Genomic DNA, 19,960 nt, shown 5'->3' with positions numbered 1-19,960 from the left:
ATGCATGGAAAAGGAGGACACCGCAGGCTGAGACTAAAGTGAGCATGAAGAGTGGACAACTCCAGACAGCTAAAAGGCTCCTAAAGTCCAAAGCAGGAGGGAGACAGTGAGCCACTCCAACAGTTATTGTTTTGTGTTTCTTGGGATGTTTTCTCTCTAGCCCCTTCTTCTATCCGTTGATGTTCTCTCCTCAACTTGAGTTGTGTATTGTTTAGTCCAGTTCCAGTTCATTCGCTCAGTCGTGTCCGACTCTTTGCGACCGCATGGACTGCAGCACGCCAGGCTTCCCTGTCCATCACCAACTCCCAGAGCTCACTCAAACTCATGTCCATTGAGTTGGTGATGCCATCCAACCATCTTATCCTCTGTTGCACCTTCTTCTCCTGCCTTCAATCTTTCTCAGCATCAAGGTCTTTTCAAATGAGTTAGTTCTTTGCATTGGGTAGCCAAAGTATTGGAGTTTCAGCTTCAGCATCTGTCCTTCCAATGAACACCCAGGACTGATCTCCTTTAGAATGGACTGGTTGGATCTCCTTGCAGTCCAAGGGACTCTCAAGAGTCTTCTCCAACACCACAGTTCAAAAGCATCAATTCTTCTGTGCTCAACTTTCTTTATAGACCAACTCTCACATCCATACATGACTATTGGAGCTTTGACTAGACAGACCTTTGTTGGCAAAGTCTCTGCTTTTTAATATGCTGTCTAAATTGGTCATAGCTTTTCTTCCAAGGAACAAGCGTCTTTTAATTTCATGGCTGCAGTCACCATCTGCAGGGATTTTGGAGCCCCCCCAAAATAAAGTCTGTCACTGTTTCCATTAGGATTAAGTTAGGCTGCAAATAACAAAGATGCCACAACAACAGCTTAAACAAGGTAGACTACTACTACTACTACTAAGTTGCTTCAGTCATGTCTGACTCTGTGCGACCCCACAGACGGCAGACCACCAGGCTTCCCCATCCCTGGGATTCTCCAGGCAAGAACACTAAAGTATATATTTTTTATCACACATAAAAATGAAAAGAGGAGGCAGTTTAAGGGTGGTAGGAAAGAAACATGGTAACAGAGAGCAAAGCTCTTTCTATCTTACTCCTCTGCCATATGTAGCTTCTATGCCTAAAGCCTCTTCATGATACAGGGTGGCTGCTGGAGCTCTAGCCATTGCATCCACATTCCAAGTTATAGAAAGGAGAAAAGAGCAGCCTCTTCCTTTAAAGTTTTCCAGGAATAACTCAGAATACTTCCACTTACACCTCATTGATCAGAACTTGGGACACATGGCCATGCCTAATTTCAAAGGAGGCCAGGAAATGAACTGGGCAGAAATATGCTCAGCTCAGAAATGGAACTTCCAGCAAGAAGAGCAGAATGGGTATTGGGAGAAAATGCTCTGCTATACATCAAATATTACTTCCCTGGCTAAAAATTTTGGTCAGGCTGATAAATCTGAGTTTGGCCTTCTAATCTGAAGCTGACAGGGAAGATTTGTTTCATATGGTTACTGAGCTGATAAGAGTCTGAAGGTTTGAAGACCCCAGCACATGGAGAAATAATGTGCAGAAAGAACAAAGCCAACCAATAGACAGAGAGAAATGAAGGTAAAAGAATGGGGAGCAGATTGAAAGAGATGCCAGTTGATTGATGGATCCCCGCTTCAAGCCATCCCTGTGTTTTGCCTCACTCCTGTCTCTCCTTCTTAATGACCCAATAACCCCTCTTTTGATTTAAAGTATTTCAACTTGGGTTTCCATCACTTGCCACAAAAGAGTGCTGGTTACTAAAGTTCTCTCTCATTTCAGAGAGCAGGGACCACCTGGATCAATCTTCAGGCAGAGATGGTTTTTTCCTAGCACTAAATCACAGAAGGACTTTATTGCCTTGTTTCCTACTGAAAGACATCAAGTAACAGAATTATACTCTTGCATGTCTGTGCAGCTCTTTACAAAATTCTTTTAAATTCGTTAACTCATCTGAGTCTCACAGGTTCTCTGGGATGTTGGTTTTGTTACATCCAGTCTAAAGATGAGAACAGTGAGGCTCTATGAAATTATCTGGTTCATCTACATAACTGGTCAACAGCTGCCCCATTAGCTGTTCAAGCAGCACTTTGTGGGCAAGCTCTGTAAAGGTGGAGACAGCATGACTCTATCATAGCTTGGAGGAGAACACATTTTATAGGGTGGAGGAGTTAAGAAAACCTAGGCCACATACCGAGTTCAGAGACAGACCTCAGAGCCGAGGACTAGCGCATACACCTGGCCATTGGATTGCCCCAGGTATCTGTGGTCTGCATCGAGGCTCAGGCAGGTGCAGTTTTGCCACTGATTCATGACTCATGCCTGGAAGTTTGCAACAAGATTCTCTGACAAGGGCTTGTAGCCCAGGCCTTCCATGCAGCTAGTTAAAGGGACAGCTCTTGTTGCTAGCCCTGGTCTGAGAATTATGTCTCTGGATTTATGAGAAGCCTTCCCAGGTGGTGCTAGTGGTAAGGAACCCACCTGCCAATGCAGGAGACATAAGAGATCCAGGTTTGATCCCTGGGTTGGGAATATCCTCCAAAGAGGGCATGGCAACCCACTCCAGTATTCTGGCCTAGAGAATCCCGTCGACAGAGAAGCCTGGCAGACTATGGTCCATAGGGTTGTGTAGAGTCAGGCACGACTGAAGAGACTTAGCACATAGTACACAGAGGTCAGTTTGCATTCTCATCCAGAGAGAAGGAAAATTGCCTTTGGTGGGGTGCCCATGTCCTTCACAAAAACATTTAAACCTTTGAGGAACCTGAGGTTCTGCCTTATGTAGCATGAAAGAGACACCTTGGGTTGAGCAAAGGCTTATAGCTAGAGTTACTGACTCGATCAGGGTTGCCAGTTGCAAGCAAAATGAACAGTCTTTAGCAAACATTTGTAAAAAGAATCTATCAGGAGGATATTGCAAAGTTTATAAAATCAATGGAAAGCTGGAGGATCAGACTTGGTATATGGGCAGGAATCGAAGCAGTTGCAGAAGGAAATGAGGAGGAGGCAGAACAGTCATCTTTCAATCTAGCTGGGAATGACTATCCCACTAATGGACACTGCTTCCATGAGGCAGTTCTAAACATGCTTCATTTTTATGTCACCCACTCTTATAATCAGATCACCAGGCAGCAGTCCTTACTTAGCCAAGTGCCCTAGCTGCCAGGGGGCAAGAAGCAGGGGAGCTGGTTCCCTTCACCTCTACAGAAGAGGGGTGAACTGGGCATCTCCCCAAACAGTGGCCTACTCTGCTTACTCATTGCTGTCTCCTTCATCAAAAAAGCCATCCAGGTGGCTCCTGAGGATATTGGTTTTAAGATCTAAAGAGAGAAAATAAGGGGCTTCCCAGGGGTCACTAGTGGTAAAGCGCCAATGCAGGAGACATAAGAGATGCGGGTTTGATCGCTGGGTCTGGAAGATCCCCTGGAGGAGGGCATGGCAACCCTCTCCAGTGTTCTTGTCTGGAGAATCCCATGGACAGAGGAGCCTGGTGGGCTACAGTCCTTGGGGTCAAAAAGAGCTGGACACGACTGAAGTGACTTAGCATGCACGCAAGAGGGAAAATAAAGGGGCAGAAATTGACATGTTACCCAGTTTGCCCTAGCTTCCCAGCTCTTCAGAGCCAAACTTGGTGGGTTTATATGTGTCTCAAGGCCACTGTGGCTACTTTCCCATCTGTCTGCTACAATGCTAACTTTTAAGGTATATAGACATCTCTATTCTGCTCACGGCCTTCACATGGAGAGCAAACACCTCAGCCTTGTACTCAAGACCTTTGTGATCCAAACCATCTTACTCATTATCCCTCACTTCCACCTCCATGGTCTGTTCTCCCACTACTGAAGTGTTGACAGTCTTTAAACACCCTCCCTCAAACACTTGATTCTAGTCTTCCCTCTTCCTCTTCCTCTTCCATCTGGGGAACCCCTGTACCATCCCCTCCACCAGGCTTGTGGTCTTTATTTTGACTTACTCCTTGGTGGCCTGGAATACTTCCTGAGGTTGGCAGGATAATCCCCCTACCCCTCAAAAGATATGCACATTTTTATCCCCGGAATTTGCGGATACATTACCTTACTTGGCAAAAGGGACTTTGCAGAGGTGATTAGAGTCAGGTCATTAGCATAGGAAGTGTATCCTGGATTATTCAGGTAAGCACAATCTAAACACAGAAATCTTTAGAAGCAGATAACCTATTGGCTGTGATCAGAGACAGACATAACTATGGAAGCAGGTAAGAGAGAGGGGAGCCTGAGAAGGACTTGACCCACCCTTGTTGGCTTTGAATATGAATCCAGGTTGTCACTAGAAGCTGGAAAAGGCAAGGAAAGGGATTGTCCACTAGAGTCTCTAGAAGGAACCTTGTTTTATTGATACCTTAGTTTTTGCTCATGAGACACCCATGTTGGACTTCTGACCTCTAGAGCTGTAAGATAATAAATTTCTATTGTTTTAAACCATGAAACATGTAGTAATTTGTTATAGCATCATTAGAAAACTAATACACTTACTCAAGTAATTTTTCAGGAAGGGTATGAAGTACATTTCTGAGACCTTGCATATCTGAGAATGTCTGTCTCTTGCTATGGCCCCTGAAAAACAATTCAGCTGAGTCTAAAACTACTGGGTCAAACACAAAACAATCTATAGATTTAATGCAATATTTAACTTATATGCAGAGTACATCATGAGAAATGCTGGGCTGGAAGAAGCACAAGCTGGAATCAAGATTGCTGGGAGAAATATCAATCACCTCAGATATGCAGATGACACCACCCTTATGGCAGAAAGTGAAGAGGAACTAAAAAGCTTCTTGATGAAAATGAAAGAGGAGAGCAAAAAAGTTGGCTTAAAGCTCAACATTCAGAAAACGAAGATCATGGCACCCGGTCCCGTCACTTCATGGGAAATAGATGGGGAAACAGTGGAAACAGAGTCAGACTATTTTTTGGGGCTCCAAAATCACTGCAGATGGTGATTGTAGCCATGAAGTTAAAAGACACTTACTCCTTGGAAGAAAAGTTATGACCAACCTAGATAGTATATTCAAAAGCAGAGACATTACTTTGCCGACTAAGGTCCATCTAGTCAAGGCTATGGTTTTTCCCGCGGTCATGTATGGATGTGAGAGTTGGACTGTGAAGAAGGCTGAGTGCCGAAGAATTGATGCTTTTGAACTGTGGTGTTGGAGAAGACTCTTGAGAGTCCCTTGGACTGAAAGGAGATCCAACCAGTCTATTCTGAAGGAAATCAACCCTGGGATTTCTTTGGAAGGAATGATGCTAAAGCTGAAGCTCCAGTACTTTGGCCACCTCATGCAAAGAGTTGACTCATTGGAAAAGACTCTGATGCTGGGAGGGATTGGGGGTGGGAGGAGAAGGGGACGACCAAGGATGAGATGGCTGGATGGCATCACGGACTCGATGGCCGTGAGTCTGAGTGAACTCTGGGAGATGGTGATGGACAGGGAGGCCTGGCGTGCTGTGATTCATGGGGTTGCAAAGAGTTGGACACGGCTGAGCGACTGAACTGAACTGAATGCAATAACATTAAAATACCCGTGATACTTTTGGCAGAACTAGAATAATCCTAAAATTTATATGGAACTACAAAAGACCCTAAATTGCTAAAGGAATCTTGAGAAAAAAAAAGAACAAAACCAGAGGTATAACCTTTTCCGACTACCATATGGCAAAACTACAGTAATCTAAACAGTATGGTGCTGGCACAAATACAGACGCAGAGATCAATGGAACATAACAGATAGCCCAGAAATAAACCCACACACCTATGGTCGATTATAACAGTGGAGGCAAAATTATACAGTGGAGAAAAGACAGTCTCTTCAATAAACGGTACTGGGAACACTGGACAGCTACACGTAAAACAGTAAGTTAGAACGTTCTCTGACACCATATACAAACAAACTCAAAATGGTTTAAAGACCTAAATGTAAGACCTGAAATCATAAAACCTCTAGAAGAGAACATAAGTAGAACACTCTTTGACATAAATTTTAGCAATATTTTTTTATCTGTCTCCTAAGGCAAAAGAAATAAAAGCAAAATTAACCAAATTAGACCTAAGCAGAGACATTACTTTGCCAACAAAGGTCCATCTAGTTAAGGCTATGGTTTTTCCAGCGGTCATGTACGGATGCAAGAGTAGGACTGTGAAGAAAGCTGAGCACTGAAGAATTGATGGTTTTGAACTATGGTGTTGGAGAAGACTCTTGAGAGTCCCTTGGACTGCAAGGAGATCCAACCAGTCCATTCTAAAGGAGATCGGTCCTGGGTGTTCATTGGAAGGACTGATGCTGAAGCTGAAACTCCAATACTTTGGCCACCTTGTGCAAAGAGTTGACTCATTGGAGAAGACCCTGATGCTGGGAGGGATTGGGGGCAGGAGGAGAAGGGGATGACAGAGGATGAGATGGTTGGATGGCATCACCGACTTGATGGACATAAGTTTGAGTGGACTCCAGGAGTTGGTGATGGACAGGGAGGCCTGGCGTGCTGCGATTCATGGGGTTGCAAAGAGTCAGACACATCTGAGCAACTGAACTGAACTGAAACTTATATGCTTTTGCACAGAAAAGAAAACCTATGTAACGGGAGAAAATATTTGTAAATAATGTGACTGATAAGGGATTAATATCCAAGATATATAAACAGTTCATACAACTCAATATAAAAAATGTGATAAAAAATGGTCAGAAGACCTGAATAGATATTTTTCCAAAGATGGCATACAGATGTCTAACAGGCACATGAAAAGATACTCAACATCATTAATTATTAGAGAAATGCAAATCAAAACAACAACGAAATATAACCTCACACCTGTCAGAATGGCTATCATCAAAAAGTCTACAAGTCACAAGTTGGAGAGGATGTGGAGAAAAGAGAACCATGATGCACTGTTGGTGGGAATGTAAATTGGTGCAGCCACTATGGAAAACATTATGGAGATTCTTCAAACAACTCGAAACAGAACTACAATTCTGCTCCCAGGTATATATTTAGAAAAAATGAGAACACAAATTGGAAAATATACACGCACTCATAGCAGCACTACTTACAATAGCCAAGGCAGGAATACAACCCCGGTGCCCATCAACTAACGAATGGATAAAGAAGATATGGTATAAATACAACAGACTATTACTCAGTCACAAAAAAGAATGAAATTCTGCTGTTTGCAGCAATGTGGATGAATATTACGCTTAGTAAAATATATCAAAGAATGACAAATATTATATGATATTACTTATATATGGAATTGAAAAACTAATACAAACGAATGTATATGAAAAATAGAAACAGGCTCACAGATACAGAAAACAAACTTCTGGTTTCCAAAGGGGAGATGGAAGGTGGGGGACAAATTAGGGGCATGGGATTAACACATACAAAATACTGTGTATAAAACAGATAAGCAACAAGAATACATATACCCTATAGTAGAGGGAATTATAGCCATTATCTTGCAATAACTTACAATGGAGTATAATTTGCAAAAAAACTAAATCACTATGTGGTAGTGATAGTTTAATCATTAAGCCTTGTCCTCCTCGTGACCTTATGGACTGCAGCCCACCAGGCTCCTCTGCCCATGGGATTTCCCAGGCAAGAGTACTGGTGTGGGTTGCCATTTCCTTCTCAGGGATCTTCCCATCCCAGAGATCAAACCTGGGTCTCCCGCGATGCAGGCAGATACTTCACCAACTGAGCCATAGGGCAGCTTGTATACACTTAAAACTAACATAATATCTAAAATCAACTATTTTAGATTTTTAAAAAATATTGGGCCATATTTTAAATTAAAAATCTGCAGATGTTGTCTCATTGTCGTGCAGAAAAGACTTAATGGAGCAGACCTGAGACTGTTATTCTTAGAAAGGCCTGCTGGCTAGGTTGACCCTTGCCTGGTATCTGGGAACTTGAATTTGGGAAGGGTTCCCATAGCTTCCGGAACTTATAAGGGTGAATCACTGTGTCCAAATTGTACAAACCACGTGGTTGATGCTGCACATCCTCTTTCCTTCTAGTTGTCTGGAATCCTGGTTCATGGTAGGCAGACGGTGCCTAGAGGACCAGCCCCCAGTCAAACTATCAGGCCCTGAGTGTCTAGTCAGGGCCTGTCACACGTGTTGTCACAGTTCACTGCCTGGGAAGAAGCGTGTCCTGTGTGGCTCCCCTGGGAGAGGCTCTTGAAAGTGTGTGCCTGGTTTCCCTGGTGTTGGTTCCATGCATTTCCCCCTGCCCCCCTGTTGACTTGCTTTGTCTCCTCTCTGTAATGAATCACAGCCATGAATATAACTCTCTCTACGTAGAGTTATACTGTGGTCCTCCCAGTGCATCAAACTGGGGGAGTGAGGGGACTCCCTGCACAATTGTCTAGTGGTATTTAGTGTTTCAGAGGAGAGATTTGAGCCATACAACTCCATTCACCAGCTTATAGATATCCTTTTTAATTTTTTTGTCTGAATATTTGTACAATTTTTTCCTTATCCTTGAAATTAAAAAAAAAATCACAAAGTAGGTCTAGATATGCATCTCCTTTCATTACTTTTCTCTGATGGCCAACGAACCCTTTTTATCAAAAGATGCAATTCTTTAGGGTTAGGGCAATTTTCATCCAGTGCAGTAGGTAGGTATCACTGTCAAAATTAAGCTTTTTTCTCCCCCTCAGAGTAGAGGGAAGTGGCACAAAGGGTGACTTCTTTGTCACCTACCATAGTTTGATTTCTCTCTGAGGCAGGGAAACCCTTTTTGCTAAAGTCCCCCTCCCAACACCACTGAGACCATTGTATATATTACCTAGGTAGGTGAGCACCAGGCTTTTGAGGACAAGGAAGATCATCAAGATTTGAGCTCTTCCTGACCCAGGTCACAGCCCCAGTTGTTGGTGCAGATGAATGTAGAAAGTGGAGAGCCATGCGTGGCCTGCGCCATGCAAAGCCAGAACAGAGGACTCAGGGTTACCTCCAAGTCAGGCTGATCCTCATTCATCATCACTTGATCCCCTGCCCCTAGTGTTATACAGTCATTGTGCCGGTTAGAGACAGGGCCAAAGATGATGCTTGAGAATCCCCTCTGGCTATTGTGTGAGTCAGGTGTCTCCTAAGTTTTTGAGATGACCCACCAAAGCCAAGCCACCAAGTCAGTGCTACCCTCACTCCACTGGCCACAGCCAGGGATTTCCTGTAATAACCTTTCTGGGCATTATGTGAATTAGGGACAAGACTGAGCTCCTCATTGTGGTGATGGACTGGTGTATACTAGAGAAGGTTCAGTGGGAGAAAAGAGGACTCTGGACACTCTTAGGGTTCTTTCTTTTTCTTTTTTAAAATTGAAGCACAGTTGATTTATATTAGTTTAGGTATACCACATAGTAATTCGATATTTTTATAGATTGTATTCCAATCTACATTTAAATTTATATTCAATTTATCATTAAATTTAAAGTTATCATGATAATTTCCCTAATTATTATTCCTCTGTTTTCATTGCATAACAATGAAAGCCCAAGACCCAGTGGCTTACAACACTCATGATTTATTTATTATTGCCTACAATGCTGTGAATTAGTAACCTGAAGGATTCTTCTGCTGTAGTTTTCATCTCTAAACCTATGTATGTACAAATGGTTTTTATTTATTTATTTATTTATTTTTTAATTTTGGCTGCAGTGCACGGCATTTGGGATCTTAGTTCCCTCATCAGGGACTGACAGTGGAAGAACAGTCTTAACCACTGGGCTGCCAGAGAAGTCCCTCAAAAAAATGTTTTTAATCATTTGTTTGTGTGACTGCAATCATCTGAAACAGCTCAACTGGGGCCAAAACAACCTCACTCAGATGCCTGACAGTTGGTGCTCGTTGTTTTGCATGAGCCTCTCATGTTCCCATAGGCTTCAGTGGACCGAGTTTCTTCACTACACAACGGTCTCAGGGGTCCAAGAGTTAAAGTGGAAGCTACAAGGCTTGAGCTCAGAAGTCACAGAATGTCACTTCTGCTGCACTCAGTTGGTCAAAGCAAATCACAAGGTCAACCTGGATTCAACAGGGAAATGGACTCCATCTCTTGACAGGAGGAATGTCAAGGTCGCATTTCAGAGGAATATGGACACAGGGAGGCAAGACTCATTAGTGGCAATTTTTAATAATCTGTAACACTCTCTTTTGAGGATTTCTATAATCTGTAGAAGTACAATAGACCCTAGATCTTTCTCCCACAATTCTTATCTTTTTAAAAATTTGAGTATAATTGCTTTAAAATGTTGCCTTCGTTTTTGCTGTACAACAAAGTAAATCAGCTTATGTATACATATATCCCCTCCTTTCAAGGTCCCCTCCCATCCCTCTAGGTCATCATAGAATTTGCATCTTTTTACTGTGCTTCACTTCACTTCATTTTTATTTGCTTTCTCTGGGTTCTTGGAGAATATATCAAGCACAAATTATATATATATAATTTGCTCATTTGATTTTCCGCAGTATCCAACCTGAGTTTTATGGACTTTGTAACCTTTTCATTTAGCAATTATGCTTTTCTTTTGAAAACAAATTTATATTATTTCAGACCAATCTTTTCCATAGATGCAATGTCTTCCTGAAGGCAACTGAAAATGCATATTAGATTTTTATCTAAGTTTCCTTCTATTTCTTGCAGTAAGTCTAATTTGAGGGAGCAATTTTCTCTTAATGCCGCAGATGGAGTCTTTTTCTTTTGAACTATTGAATCTCTTTTCATATCTGATGAATTTTCTCTATTTGCTCATCCTAACAGATGGGGAAGCTAAGTTTTGTTCAGAATTGGGAGCTGAGATGAGTTTGATCAGAGATTGTGTAACTATTTGGTTAAATCTTTCAGTTCCAGATGAACTAAAAAGGAAGAAGATTAGATTTGCTGTTTTTACCTTTCCAGGGTATAATTTCCATAGGATTTGAGAGAAACAGCAAAAAAGAGCCACATGGCAACAAATCTTTTCTGATCTGCTGTGGCTGCTGCTGCTGCTGCTGCTAAGTCGCTTCAGTCATGTCCGACTCTGTGCAACCCCAGAGTCGGCAGCCCACCAGGCTCCCCTGTCCCTGGGATTCTCCAGGCAAAAACACTGGAGTGGGTTGCCATTTCCTTCTCCAATACATAAAAGTGAAAAGTGAAAGTGAAATCGCTCAGTCGTGTCCAACTCCTAGCGACCCCATGGACCGCAGTCTACCAGGCTCCTCTGTCCATGGGATTTGCCAGGCAAGAGTACTGGAGTGGGGTGCCATTGCCTTCTCTGGATCTGCTGTGGCAGCCTGAAGCAAATACGTAACAACTTGCACAATGGCCCTCATGAGACCATTGGGCGCACCTGCCCTGTTTGTTGAGCTGGCTGGGCCAACTGTAGGCTAAGCATAAGCTGTGGCCCCAGTTGACCTTCAGAGTTGCCTGCAGGACTGAGAAGTCAATTCCTCTCCTTTCCTTTTCTCTCTTTGGGAAGTTATCACACTAACTTTAAGGGGGTCAGTGAAATACACCCAGGGTCTTTATTCCTCAGGTGAGATTTGGGGTTTCATATAGAGATTTCTCAGAGAAGGCAATGGCACCCTACTCCAGTACTCTTGCCTGGAAGTCCCATGGATGGAGGAGCCTGGTAGGCTGCAGTCCATGGGGTCGCTAAGAGTTGGACACAACTGAGCGACTTCCCTTTCACTTTTCACTTTTATGCATTAGAGAAGGAAATGGCAACCCACTCCCTTCAGTATTCTTGCCTGGAAAATCTCAGGGATGGGAGAGCCTGGTGGGCTGCCGTCTATGGGGTCACACAGAGTTGGACACGACTGAAGCAACTTAGCAGCAGCAGCAGCATAGAGATTTCCACCCCAGTTAGCCTTTCCCTGTTGCAATTTTTCTCATATAAACATCTCAAAAGTCTGGCAAGTGCCAACCTTTGTCAGTATTCATCCCTCATGCAGATTGTTCTCTTCTTTATATCCCTTTGGTCAATTAAATGGGAATTAGGAAGATGGTGGGAGGGAGGTTCAACCTCAGGTTCAGGTGACCCTGTTGCTCTATTTGGAGACAGGAAACAAGATTTTGATTTCAGATGTGGTAGAAAGTTAGATCTATAACTCCCTTGCCTTCCCACTCACTAAACATGGGACTCAACGGGCCAAACCCTTGATGAAAAGTGGACAAGAAACAATTCACTTATTTGTTTGTCTTGGTCTGTGCCTTTAATTCCCACAGATGAAGCTAACAGATGTATGTATAGCGCAAATTACAGAAAAAAATAGATTATCAGTCCTCAATGAGTGATATTCAGGCAAGACAACAAAAAGTAAGAGTTACCATTTCCATCAGGGTCTCAGGCACCTGCCACTCAGCTTACCCAAAGTCGTGCTCATTCCCTCCTTCTCCACAAATATTCTCTTCTTCTTGTGTTCCCCAACTATGTGAGCCTGTCATAATCAACCCATCACTCAAGTTATAAAACCAAGAGTCTTTAAGTGAACCATAGTCCAATGTCCACAAGTCTTTGCATGGGAAACAAACATGGCAAGATGAGTGCTGTCTGGGGAGTAGCTTAGAGGACAGGAATCAGCAGGAGGAGTTAGCACATATTCTTTTACATTTTTGTTAGTTTTCTAACTGTAAGTAATCCAAACAAAAAGAAATGTATGAATTAAATCTTAAAAGTCAAGATCCCAGTTCCTCAAAGACAATTACTGTAACAGTATACATCCTTTCAGACCCTTTGAATGTATGTAATCTTAGGCATATGTGTATTTATTTTAGACATTTATACAGTTGTGAATATATTATATATTCTTGCTTTCTTCACTCCATGCATATTGTGTCTTTTCCTATGATTTCTTTTTTTAACATGTGCATAGTATTACATTTTATAACTGTATCTTAATTCATTTAATATATCTCCTGATGGACATATAAGATGTCTCAGATTTCCTACTTGTACAAGCAGCTGCAGTGAACCACTTTGGATGTGAATCTCTTTGCGTTTCAGTGAGCAAATCTGAAGAATAAATTTCTAGAAGTGGTGTGTCTGGGTCAATGGGTATTCACATTTTAATCTTTGATGGATTCTGCCAATTTGACTTTAAAATATTCTCTCAATTTAACCCCTTCCCAACTGGGTATGTATTTTTCTACCATTTTGCTAGCAGTAAGCATAATCAATTTTTTAAAGTGTTTTGCCAATCTGATGGGTGAAAAAATATTTTTGTTATTTTAATCTGTATTTCTTTGAGCACTATGTTTCTCTATTTCTCCTTAAGTGAATTATTGGTCTAAGTCTTCTGCACATTTACTGTTGGGTTGTTTTTTTATTGGGTTGTGAAAAGTTCTTTATCCATTAACACTATTAACCTTTAGTATGTAATAAATGTTGAAAATGCTTTTACTTGATTTGTCATTTGTACTTCAGTTTTATTTATGATGTCATTTGCCTTACAGAAATTTTAAATATTTATGTAGTTAAATCTTTTCTGCCATGATTTCTGGACTTATTTTAATTTTACCACCTTGTTTTCAATTGATGTTAATAATTTTATACTCAGTGTTGTCCAACTCTTTGTGGCCCCGTGGACTGTAGCCCGCCAGGCTCCCCTGCCCATGGGATTTTCTAGGCAAGAATACTGGAGTGGGTTGCCCTTTCCTCCTCCAAGGAATCTTCCCAACCCAGGGATAAAATTTGTGTCTTCTGTGTCTCCTCCATTAGCAGGCAGATTCTTTACCACTAGCGCCACCTGGGAAGTCTCCGTTAATGATTCTACTCTCTATAGTTAATCATGAGTTCCTTGAGGGCAGAGGCTACCTCTTATTCATATATCTGTGGATCTTGTTCCAGAGGTCACTACTCCTAGCCTCGATTGTGATGAGTGCTTAATAAACACATTTTAAAATGTTATCAAATTGACAGAGGTCAGTCGAGTTCAGTTCAGTTGCTCAGTTATGTCCGACTCTTTGCCACCCCATGGACTGCATCATGCCAGGCCTCCCTGTCCATCACCAACTCCTGGAGCCTACTCAAACTCACGTCCATTGAGTCAGTGATGCCATCCAACCATCTCACCATCTGTCGTCCCCTTCTCCTCCTGCCTTCAATCTTTCCCAGCATCAGGGTCTTTCCCAATGAGTCAGTTCTTTGCATTAGGTGGCCAAAGTATTGGAGTTTCAGCTTCAACATCGGTCCTTCCAATGAATACTCAGGATTGATCTCCTTTAGGATGGACATGTTGGATCTCCGTGCAGTCCAAGTTGCTCTCAAGAGTTTTCTCCAACACCACAGTTCAAAAGCATCAGTTCCTTTGTGCTCAGCTTTCATTACAGTCCAACTCTCACATCCATACCTGACTACTGGAAAAACCATAGCCTTGACTAGATAGACCTTTGTTGACAGAGTAATGTCTCTGCTTTTTAATATGCTGTCTAGGTTGGTCATAATTTTCCTTCCAAGGAGGAAGTGTCTTTTAATGTCATGGCTGCAATCACCATCTGCAGTGATTTTGAACATGAAGTTGCTCAGTTGTGTCCGACTCTCTGCGACCCCATGGACTATAGCCTACCAGGCTCCTCTGTCTATGGGATTTTCCAGGCAATAGTACTGGAGTGGATTGCCATTTCCTTCTTCCAGTGATTTTGGAGCGCCCCCCCCCCTCCCCGCTCCAATAAAGTCAGCCACTCTTTCCACTCTTTCCCCATCTATTTCCCATGAAGTGATGGGACTGGATGCCACGATCTTTGTTTTCTGAATGTTGAACTTTAAGCCAATTTTTTTCACTCTCCTCTTCCACTTTCACCAAGAAGCTCTTTACTTCTTCTTCACTTTCTGCCATAAGGGTGGTGTCATCTGCATATCTGAGGTTATTGATATTTCTCCCGGCAATCTTGATTCCAGCTTGTGCTTCATCCAGCCCAGCATTTCTCATGATGTACTCTGCATATAAGTTAAATAAGCAGGGTGACAATATACAGCCTTGACATACTCCTTTTCCTATTTGGAAACAGTCTATGGCTCCATGTCCAGTTCTATCTGTTGTTTCTTGACCTGCATACAGATTTCTCAAGAGACAGGTCAGGTGTTCTGGTATTCCAATCTCTTTCAGAATTTTCCACAGTTTATTGTGATCCACACAGTCAAAGGCTTTGACATAGTCAATAAAGCATACATAGATTTTTTTTTGGCACTCTTTTGCTTTTTCAATGATCCAGCAGATGTTGGCAATTTGGTCTCTGGTTCCTCTGCCTTTTCTAAATCCAGCTTGAACAGCTGGAAGTTCACGGTTCACGTACTGTTGAAGCCTGGCTTGGAGAATTTTGAGCATTACTTTGCTAGTGTGCAAGATGAGTGCAATTGTGCAGTAGTTTGAGCATTCTTTGGCATTGCCTTTCTTAGGGATTGGAATGAAAACTGACCTTTTCCAGTCCTGCGGCCACTGCTTTTTCCAGATTTGTTGGCATATTGAGTGCCACACTTTCACAGCATCATCTTTCAGGATTTGAAATAGCTCCACTTGAATTCCATCTCCGCCTCTAGCTTTGTTCGTAGTGATGCTTCCTCTGAGACTCACTTGACTTCACATTCCAGGATGTCTGGCTCTATGGGAGTGATCACACCATCATGATTATCTTGGACATGAAAATCTTTTTTGTATAGTTCTGTGTATTCTTGCCACCTCTTCTTAATATCTTCTGCTTCTGGTAGGTCCATACCATTTCTGCCCTTTATAGAGCCCATCTTTGCATGAAATGTTCCCTTGGTATCTCTAATTTTCTTGAAAAGATCTCTAGTCTTTCCCATTCTGTTGTTTTCCTCTATTTCTTTGCATTGATCACTAAGGCTTTCTTATATCTCTTTGGAACTCTGCATTCAAATGGATATAAATTTCCTTTTCTCCTTTGCCTTTCGCTTCTCTTCTTTTCTCAGCTATTTGTAAGGCCTCCTCAGACAACCATTTTGCCTTTTTGCATTTCTTTTTCTTGGGGATGGTCTTGATCACTGTTTCCTGTACAATGTCACAAACTTCTGTCCATAGTTCTTCAGGCACTCTATCAGATCTAATCCCTTGAATCTATTTGTTACTTCCAATGTATAAGTGTAAAGGATTTGATTTAGGTCATACCTGAATGGTCTAGAGGTTTTTCCTACTTTCTTCAATTTAAGTCTGAATTTGGCAATAGAGAGTTCATGATCTGAGCCAAAGTCAGCTCCCGATCTTGTTTTTGCTGACACTATAGAGCTTCTTCATCTTTGGCTGCAAAAATATAATCAGTCTGATTTCAGTGTTGACCACCTGGTGATGTCCATGTGTAGAGTCTTCTCTTGTGTTGTTGGAAGAGGGTGTTTGCTGTGACCAGGGTATCCTCTTAGCAAAACTCTATTAGCCTTTGCTCTGTTTCATTCCGTACTCCAAGGCCAAATTTGCCTGTTACTCCAGGTGTTTCTTGACTTCCTACTTTTGCATTCCAGTCCCCTATAATGAAAAGGACATCTTTTTTGGGGTATTAGTTCTAGAAGGTCTTGTGGTCTTCATAGAACTGTTCAACTTCAGCCTCTTCAGCATTACTGGCTGGGTTGTAGACTTGGATTACTGTGATATTGAATGGTTTGCCTTGGAAACAAACAGAGATCATTCTGTTATTTTTGAGATTGCATCCAAGTACTGCATTTTGGACTCTTTTGTTGACCATGATGGCTACTCCATTTCTTCTAAGGGATTCTTGCCCATAGTAGTAGATGTAATGGTCGTCTGAGTTAAATTCACCCATTCCAGTCCATTTTAGTTCACTGATTCCGAAAGTGTCAATGATCATGCTTGCCATCTCCTATTTGACCACTTCCAATTTGCCTTGATTCATGGACCTAATAGTCCAGGTTCCTATGCAATATTGCTCTTTACAGCATTGGACTTTACTTCCATCACCAGTCACATCCACAACTGGGTGTTGTTTTTGCTTTGGCTCCATCTCTTCATTCTTTGTGGGATTATTTCTCCACTGATCTCCAGTAGCCTATTGGGCACCTGTCAACCTGGGGAGTTCATCTTTCAGTGTCCTATCATTTTGCCTTTTTGACAGAGTTCTGCTGCTGCTGCTACTAAGTCGCTTCAGTCGTGTCCAACTCTATGCGACCCCATAGATGGCAGCCCACCAGGCTCCCCCATCCCTGGGATTCTCCAGGCAAGAACACTGGAGTGGGTTGCCATTTCCTTCTCCAATGCATGAAAGTGAAAAGTGAAAGTGAAGTCACTCAGTCGTGTCCGATTGTTAGCGATCCCATGGACAGAGTTCAGTGTGCTATAAAATAAATAGGCATAGAAAATTTAATTCTATGATTAAGGTTGAAGGAAAACCTTGAAGGTAAGTTAGCCTCCAAACCAAAATGCATGGCAAGTTAGAAAGCGTAATTTCAATCAATATGTGGCATAAGATCAGGGTTAAATTAAGCTGGCAATATAAAATTATTAAAAGGATCACAACAAATGTGTTCTATATTTGTTCCATTTTTAAAGCTGGTTTTGTCACCAAGTTATCTGCTCTCAGAATCAGAGTTTAATAGGAAAGAGTCATAGTTCAATACAAGAATAGTCACAGCTTAATATAGAAAGTCAGAATTTAATATAAAAATAACAAAGTGGGGAGTTCAGATGATAATCCGGACCCCGTGTAAACCACACACCTGATGAGCAACTGCACCGGTGCTGATTACTCCGTGTCTGCCCCAGCTGGTGGTGGTGGTGTAGCCACTAACTGCAGGATACAAGGGAAAGAGTGCAAAAGGCAGCATCTTAAGCACAGGAACCACACACTTGAAGGTAGAAGGTGCTGCAGTTGTTTACATGGTTAAGGTTGCTTCATCCAAACCTGGGAAAGCCATGTGACGGGGGAAATCCCTTGGCCTTGGTTTGGCTCTTTTAAAAAAAAAGGGGTCACAGTGAACTTGGCAGCTCCTTCTGAAACAGAGGTCCTGGGAGTCAATGAGCATATTTCTCTAAAATGGTTTCCAGGGCCCTGTCTCCCTGGGATTCCCTTGTGATTCAATGATTCAATTGGAGGTGTGAAGGCAAACAGCTGTTACCAGCTGTTCTGTGTGGCTTCTCTGGGAGCCCCCAAGAGTGTCAACACTGATGTCTGTATGAGTTAAATTAAATTCAAGGGGCTGGTGTGAAGCTGGAACAGGCCTTGATATTTTTATCTGTCTGCACCAGGTTCCTGTGGGTCCTATTGCTTCAGCTGAGAAAACACGAGAGAAGGGAATGGAGTGGAAGGGGCAGTCTTCTCTCTCTAATTTATGTATTGTTCATAATCATTTTATTACGTAAATGATACCCTGGTCACTTTCTAAAAAGACTCAAGATGATTCATTAATTCACTGGAATAATAGGTGGTCTGCATCTGCTCCATGTCAGACCCAATGCTGGGGGCTAGAGCAGATGGAAACAGATGAAAATAACTAATTCTCTCTCTTCCACAGCATCATAAAGTCACTGCATGTATAAGGGCTCCGAGGACACAGAGGAAGAGAGCAATTTTGATAGTCCAGAGGTGAGCATGGCAGGGAAGAGAAAGAAGAAAGAGAGCGGCAATTTCTTGAGTACCTTCTAGAAGGTACTGTATCATAATGGGGGCTTTTCTGGTGGCGCAGCAGTAGAGAATCCACCTGCAATGCAGGAGATGTGGGTTTGATCCTTGGGTTGGGAAGATCCCCTGGAGGAGCGCATGGTAACCCACTCAAGTATTTTTGCCCGGAGAATCCCATGGAGAGAGGAGCCTGGTGGGCTGCGGTCCCTGGGAATGCAAAGAGCCAGACACGACGGAAGGGACTGAGCACACACGCGGGCGTGGCATAATGACCAAGAGCCTGTGCTTTTAGACAGAAAAGACTGAGTTCAGCCTCTCTAAGCCTCAGTTTCCTTATCTGCAAAATGGAATAACAGAACTTCCTTTGTTGGGTTGCTTGGGAGATTAAATGAAAAATGCTTTAAAAGCACCTGGAGCAATGTCCAACAAGTCACAAGCAAGGAATACGTGGTCACTGTTCTTATTATTATTCTGTGACCAGTCACTAAGATGAGCTTTATCATCAAAGATTACACTGTGCTCAACCAATACAACATTGTAAAGCAATTATCCTCCAATTAAATAATGTTTAAGAAAGATTACACTGTGCTCATTTTATAGATACAAGCTCAGAGAGCTTATACAATTTTACCAAGGTCACACAGGTTGGAAGGGAGAGAAGCAAAATTCTAACTAAATTCAAAGCCTACTTTCTTTCCACTGCTGTGATGCCTCTGAAGGAAGTTTTCACAGAAGACCTGATATTTGAGTTGAAAGTTAAAAATTGAAAGGAAGTTTCCTTGTGGAGTTTTGGGAGAGGGAGGAAATGCCAAGCAAGGGGGAAAGCATATTCTAAGGTACAGAGGCAATGATGTAATGAGCTGTCTGGGGTTCTGTAATGAGAAGCCTGTGAAGCTCCAGGTTGCTGAAGTTTTCTCCAGTAGAGGACGTGGTGGAAGCCATGAAGGTAGACCAGATGGAACACGCGGGGATTCTGTCTTGTTCTCTGCCTTCCCTGAAGTTGAACCGTCACAGCAAATAGGGATCAGAACCATCCCTGTTCCATCTTCTGGGGACCTGGTCTGAGGGCCCACATGAATCCCTTATTCCCATTTGACCAATTCTATGTTAATGCTGAAGACTCTCTACATCCCCTTCTCCACTGCACCCTACTCCCAGACCCAAGAGGAGTTTGGGTGTTAGAGTTATTCGGTTTTTAAATCAACAAAAGCAAGAATCAAGACAGGGAAGAAAATCTCTCCCATCTTGACCTCAAACCACTTGTCAGGGCTTGCTTTATGGGCCACAGATTAGGTAAGACCTGGGGAGGACTGTATTTTGGTTTGGGAGGAGTTTCCTGTCTGGCTGGG

Source organism: Capra hircus, chromosome 8 (assembly GCF_001704415.2).
Source record: "Capra hircus breed San Clemente chromosome 8, ASM170441v1, whole genome shotgun sequence".
In the NCBI taxonomy this organism is placed as follows: Eukaryota; Metazoa; Chordata; class Mammalia; order Artiodactyla; family Bovidae; genus Capra; species Capra hircus.
The sequence above is the reverse complement of the archived record's forward strand: the minus strand, read 5'-3'. Positions refer to the sequence as shown.